A 7500-nucleotide genomic window follows, 5' to 3' on the forward strand; every position below is an offset into this window, starting at 1 on the left:
GGAGACTGTAGGGCCATTTTAGTCCAGTGAACTCATTGTCATGTTCAAGAAACCAGTTTGAAATGATTGGAGCTTTGTGACGGTGCATTATCCTGCTGGAAGTAGCCATCAGAGGATGGGGACATGGTGCTCATAAAGGGATGGACATGGTCAGAAACAATGCTCAGGTAGGCCGTGGCATTTAAACCATGCCCAATTGGCACTAAGGGGCCTAAAGTGTGCCAAGAAAACATCCCCCACACCATTACACCACCACCACCAGCCTGCACAGTGGTAACAAGGCATGATGGATCCATGTTCTCATTCTGTTTACGCCAAATTCTGACTCTACCATCTGAAAGTCTCAACAGAAATCGAGACTCATCAGACCAGGCAACATTTTTCCAGTCTTCAATTGAGCTCCTGCAAATTGTCGCCTCTTTTTCCTATTTGTAGTGGAGATGAGTGGTACCCGGTGGGGTCTTCTGCTGTTGTAGCCCATCCGCCTCAAGGTTGTGTGTGTTGTGGCTTCACAAATGCTTTGCTGCAGACCTCGGTTGTAACGAGTGGTTATTTCAGTCAAAGTGTCTCTTCTTTCAGCTTGAATCAGTCGGCCCATGACCTCTGACCTCTAGCATCAACAAGGCATTTTCTCCCACAGGACTGACGCATACTGGATGCTTTTCCCTTTTCACACCATTCTTTGTAAACCATAGAAATGGTTGTGCGTGAAAATCCCAGTAACTGAGCAGATTGTGAAATACTCAGACCGGCCCGTCTGGCACCAACAACCATGCCACGCTCAAAATTGCTTAAATCACCTTTCTTTCCCATTCCGACATTCAGTGTGGAGTTCAGGAGATTGTCTTGACCAGGACCACACCCCTAAATGCATTGAAGACACTGCCATGTGATTGGTTGATTAGATAATTGCATTAAAGGGTTAGTTCACCCAAAAATGAAAATTCTGTCATTAATTACTCACCCTCATGTCGTTGGACACCGTCAGACCTCCGTTCATCTTCGGAACAGAAATGAAGATATTTTAGTGTAAATCTGATGCTCTGAAAGGCCTCTATTGGCTCAATGCACTTTACACTCTCAAGACCCTTAAAAGACACTAAAGACGTCGTTACAAAGTCCATCTCACTACAGTGGCTCTACAATAACTTTATAAATCGGCGAGAATAGTTTTTGTGGGCAAAAAAACCCTAAATAACGACTTATATAGTGATGACGATTTCAAAACACGGCCTCATGAAGCTTCGAAGCGTTATGAATCAGTGAGTCAAATCATGATTCGGATCGCGTGTCAAACCGACAAACTGCTGAAATTTGGCGATTCAAACCGCTGAATCGACTCACTGATTCATAACGCTTCGAAGCTTCATGGGTCCGTGTTTTGAAATCGTCATCACTATATAAGTCGTTATTTAGGGTTTTTTGCACACAAAAACTATTCTCGCCGATTTATAAACTTATTTTAGAACCACTGTAGTGAGATGGACTTTGTAACGACGTCTTTAGTGTCTTTTAAGGGTCTTGAGAGTGTAAAGTTGAGCCAATGGAGGCCTTTCAGAGCATCAGATTTACACTAAAATATCTTCATTTGTGTCTGAAGATGAACGGAGGTCTGACGGGTGTCCAACCACATGAGGGTCAGTCATTAATGACAGAATTTTCATTTTTGGGTGAACTAACCCTTTAATGAGAAATTGAACAGGTGTTCCTAATAATCCTTTAGGTGAGTATATGTCACCTAAGCAACTCGAACAACACGAGGAGCACAGGATAGAGAGGAGGGGAAGTCTCTACTGTGAACTAAAGAAAAGTTTGAAGGTGCTTTTTGTCATTTTTGGTGCTTTATTGAATGGAAAAGAACATCCTGGACACAGTCAAGCATGTTGGGAACATCATGGTGTGTGTGAACTTTTACACTATCTTATACGATATTTATTTGTGATTTTTGGAGCGCGAGTGTTTTTCCAGAGCTGTTCTTCAGCAGGTTTCGTCACTCTTCGCTGCAGGATCGCGCCGCTCATTATCCTCCGCAGTGATTCATATTTCAGGGCTGGTTCTGGGTGGAGTTTGTGTTGTGGAGTCGAGCATGCGGCCCCTCGCTTCCCCCGGACGGCCCATTTTTCAGCAGGGCTCGAGCGGCCTCACGCTGGGCGTTTGATAGAGCTCGCAGCGAGTGTGTGAGCGGGCCTGACCTACTCACAGCTCTGAGCGGCCCAGCTTCCCCAGAGGTCGCCCCGATCGCATGTAATCACACCAGATGAGCGCTGACAGCATTAAGAGCGCAGTCGCATCACTGCCGCCCCACTGAACGCACTATTGTTCCTGCTCACACTTTCTTTTTGTTTTTAGCTCATCCACAAACATCCATACACACACACACACACTCACACACTCTCACTCACGCATACACACACACACACACTCACGCACTCGCACAAACACTCGCGCACACATACTCACTCACTCACACTCTCACGCACACACACTCACTCACACTCACTCTCACACACACACTCACTCTCACACACACTTGCACACACACACACACACACACGCACTCGCACACACTTATACTCACTCACGCATACACACACACACACACTCACGCACTCGCACAAACACTCGCGCACACATACTCACTCACTCACACTCTCACGCACACACACTCACTCACACTCACTCTCACACACACACTCACTCTCACACACACACACACACACACACACACACACACACACGCACTCGCACACACTTATACTCACTCACACACACTCGCACACACACACTCACTCACATTCACTTACTCACTCTCACACACACACTCGCACACACTCACTTACTCTCACACACACTTGCACACACACACACCCACGCACTCGCACACACTTATACTCACTCATGCATACACACACTCACACACACTCACTCACTCACTCTCACACACACTCACTCACTCTCACACACACACACACACACTCTCACACACACACTCACTCAAACACTCGCACACACACACTCACTCACGCACTTGCACACGCACTCGCACACACACTCACTCATGCAGACACACTCATGCAGACACACTCACGCACACACTCACACATGCACCATTGCATGCACACACTCACACAAACACTCACACACATTTGCTCACACACTCACTCCCTCACTCTCACACATACACTCACTCACGCACTCGCACACACACTCATACTCACTCACGCACACACACACTCACACACACTCACTCACTCACACTCACACACACTCGCACACACACACACTCACTCACTCTCACACACACTCACACACACGCGCACACATACACACTCACGCACACACACACTCACTCACGCATACACACACACACTCACTCACTCACACACTGACTCACTCACTCTCACACACACACACACACACACACACATTCACGCACGCTCTCTCACACACACACACACACACACACTCACTCTCACTCACACACACACACACACAAACACTTACACACACTCCATCACTCACTCACACACACACACACACACACTCACTCACACACACATACTCACTCACACACACTCGCACATTCAGCTGAAGATGATCTATACATTATGACTGGTTTTTGTACTTGGAAATTATGCACACACTGTATATATATAAATATATATATACTCAGTGTCTAGTATGAAAGTGTCCTGCATCCTCTGGTGTGTAGAAGTGGCTCGGGTTCCTCCATCTGTGGGTTTTCCGGCCCAGCAGGTGAAAACGAAGCCTCTGATTGGCTGAACATGTGAACTTCCTCTATCATGCTCAGTTCTGGCTCTTGATGTAATCTCAGTAATGGCACTAACTCCTAATCGGCTTAAGTTGTATGTGCTGTAGCGGCGAGTGTTGTTTCTGGGCGAGAGGAGGCGTGTCGCGGCCCGAGGTGAGTCCCGCATCACCTGACGTGTCAATGGCCTTTGTCATGCCCTGTTGTGTTTTCACTGGCAGCTTTGTGTTCTTTATCCCACCTATAATGAGCTGTCAATCAACCGCAGGCACCCTAAAGGGCAAAGGAGGAAATGCTTAACCAACCCGGCAGGAACTAGTTTTTACAGCCCTCTGAGGGAGAATAGAGGAGCGCGGGGCACAATCTAATGCGGGTTAGCTGTAACACGCATGTTTTAACCCTTTCCACACATGCCAGAATGACGAAACTCAGTGTATTTACTACAGAGGCGGACAGTACTTAAGTATTTTTACTTTCCAAGTAATTTTATTTTTCAAGTATATGTACTTTATCAGTGTTTTTCTTTGGAAAACGTTTACTTCACAACCTTCCAAAACATAATATTGTACTTTTTACTGCACTATGTTTCATATTGAATATCATTGAATACTTAATTACATTAAAAATGTAGTATTGTATACTTTTACTCAAGTAAAAGTAATACAAATTTTACTTAAGTACAAGTAAGAAAGCACTATATTTTTAACCTAATTAAGTATTCAAGGTAAAAAACAACAACTTTTATTTATGAAATGTAGTGCAGTAAAAATTATGACATTATAAATTATGCTTTGGAATGTAGTGAATTAAAAGTTTTCCAAAGAAAAACACTGATCAAATATATACTTGAAAAATTTACTGGAGTAGAAAGTAAAAATACTTAAGTACTGTCCGCCTCTGATTTACTAGTTGCCATATCAACATTATTTAGAGAAAAAATAGCGCCAAAATTAAAAAATCTCTGGAAGATATCACTGAACATGTATTTAACCATAGCAAAAGTACATTTCTTACTGAAGTTTAGTTTTCATCTCTTTTTGTGTTTATTTAAAATAAGACAAATCCGATATTATTGTAATCTTATATCTGTTATTTAACAGAGAGAGAGTTCTTTAATGCTGATCTAACAGCAGAAGACACGAGATTTACATCCCAGTTGTGCAGATGGTGTGTGTTAACACTGCGTTACAATCAGCCCCTATTAGAAATATGCCATTATATTCTATACTTTTATGAATTATTTTGAGAAACCATGAGAAAAGGGTGAATAATGTCTGAGAGTCAATGTTCAGAAATTATAAATTTTTATTATGTTTTGCTGTAATATAGCTGTATTTAGCGATGTGTTTGTTGTCAAACTCAAAAATGAGAATATTTTTAATGATTAAAAAATGCCATTATTTTATTTTAAAAAGTTAATAATTGTATTTTGTTGACAAAATATTTTAGTTTGTCTTGGATATTTTTTTGATAATAATTAAGCTGTCATTTGGTCATGTTATAATGTACCCCACCTACGGGGCATGTTGTCACATTTCACTTCCATTCTTTCGGGGTAAATCAAGAAAAAAGTAAACGCTGTATTAATCAAACAAAACCACATTATTGTACTAGACATGTGTGCAATTAATGTGGGGAAAAAAAAATACTCTGAACCCCAAGTGGATTTACACAAACTAAGAAAGTCAAAAAGCGTTCTCCCCTACTGTTTTTTAGAATCACAAATATTTACATAAAATTCTTATATTGTTCTATGGTAACTCACACATTATCATGACCTTTTATGCTTTTAGGTATCACAAAAGAATATTACATGAACTATATTTTAATTAAGGCTGCGTTGAAATGATAAATGCAACAGAGACATCTCTCTCCCCTACATGGTGTGCGCGATTCGCTTTCATGTTTCCAGAGGTGGACAAAGTGCACAACTCCATTACTCGAGTGAAAGTAAAAGTACTACTGGTAAAATATTACTCTGTTACAAGTGAAAGTTGTTAAAAACTATTTTTACTTAAGTAAAAGTACTTAAGTATCAAAAGTAAATTTCCTTTTTTATATCAGTGCATTATTTTATCATTGTTGCATTGTTGTATAAATACACGCTATGCCACGGTGGTTTAAGCCCTTCAGTGATGCTCCATCTAACATGCTAGCATCCGACCACCTTGAACTAATTTAAAAACTTAAAAGTTACAAAGCTTTCTACAAAGCTGCTGTCACTTTAAGGCAGAATGCACAAATCCTACACACTGATACACATCCGATATTCTATAACTGTTTACGTTCACTTAAGACATAATCAACTTTGTTTACGTGAAAACTTTCCAAAATGAAAATTTTGACATTTTGTGTGTATTGGTCTGTTTAAGTGTGAAAAAAACACAAAAGAAAGCTCTATTCAGTGCTCGTGCTCTGGCATCTGAGAGACACAAAAACCAGACTGAACTGAGCTCTTTCATCAGGCTTTTCAGATTCATCCATATGTCTATGCTTCTCTTTCTCCCAGACATTTACATTTTGCAAAAAAAAAAACTTTTAAAGAAGAAAAACAATCATCCACTGACTTGCAAAAGCTGCTACAGAAATGACTTTTGACTTCGAGGACCTTGATAGAAATGTAGTGGAGTAAAAAGTACGATATTTGTCTTTCAAATATAGTGAAGTAAAAAGTACAATATTTGTCTTTCAAATGTAGTGGAGTAAAAAGTACGATATTTGTCTTTCAAATATAGTGAAGTAAAAAGTACGATATTTGTCTTTCGAATGTAGTGGAGTAAAAAGTACGATATTTGTCTTTCAAATATAGTGGAGTAAAAAGTACGATATTTGTCTTTCAAATGTAGTGGAGTAAAAAGTACGATATTTGTCTTTCGAATGTAGTGGAGTAAAAAGTACGATATTTGTCTTTCAAATGTAGTGGAGTAAAAAGTACGATATTTGTCTTTCGAATGTAGTGGAGTAAAAAGTACGATATTTGTCTTTCAAATATAGTGGAGTAAAAAGTACGATATTTGTCTTTCGAATGTAGTGGAGTAAAAAGTACGATATTTGTCTTTCAAATATAGTGGAGTAAAAAGTACGATATTTGTCTTTCGAATGTAGTGGAGTAAAAAGTACGATATTTGTCTTTCAAATATAGTGGAGTAAAAAGTACGATATTTGTCTTTCGAATGTAGTGGAGTAAAAAGTAAGATATTTGTCTTTCAAATATAGTGGAGTAAAAAGTACGATATTTGTCTTTCGAATGTAGTGGAGTAAAAAGTACGATATTTGTCTTTCGAATGTAGTGGAGTAAAAAGTACGATATTTGTCTTTCAAATGTAGTGGAGTAAAAAGTACGATATTTGTCTTTCAAATATAGTGGAGTAAAAAGTACGATATTTGTCTTTCGAATGTAGTGGAGTAAAAAGTAAGATATTTGTCTTTCGAATGTAGTGGAGTAAAAAGTACGATATTTGTCTTTCAAATATAGTGGAGTAAAAAGTACGATATTTGTCTTTCGAATGTAGTGGAGTAAAAAGTAAGATATTTGTCTTTCGAATGTAGTGGAGTAAAAAGTACGATATTTGTCTTTCAAATATAGTGGAGTAAAAAGTACGATATTTGTCTTTCAAATGTAGAGGAGTAAAAAGTACGATATTTGTCTTTCGAATGTAGTGGAGTAAACAGTACGATATTTGTTTTCTGAATGTAGAGGAGTAAAAAGTACGATATTTGTCTTTCAAATG

At 39.6% G+C, this 7500-nt stretch overlaps 1 protein-coding gene across 1 annotated transcript in view; it reads left to right on the forward strand.

Annotated features, from left to right (window-relative positions):
• bmpr1bb (bone morphogenetic protein receptor, type IBb) overlaps positions 1 to 7500 on the forward strand; it is a gene marked incomplete at its 3' end in the record, with an annotated part of 163246 nt that overhangs the window by 102974 nt on the left and 52772 nt on the right. The gene's annotated exons all lie outside the window — the stretch shown is intronic.

The sequence above is a fragment of the Gobio gobio genome (assembly GCF_949357685.1).
Source record: "Gobio gobio genome assembly, chromosome: 22".
NCBI classification, from domain to species: domain Eukaryota; kingdom Metazoa; phylum Chordata; class Actinopteri; order Cypriniformes; family Gobionidae; genus Gobio; species Gobio gobio.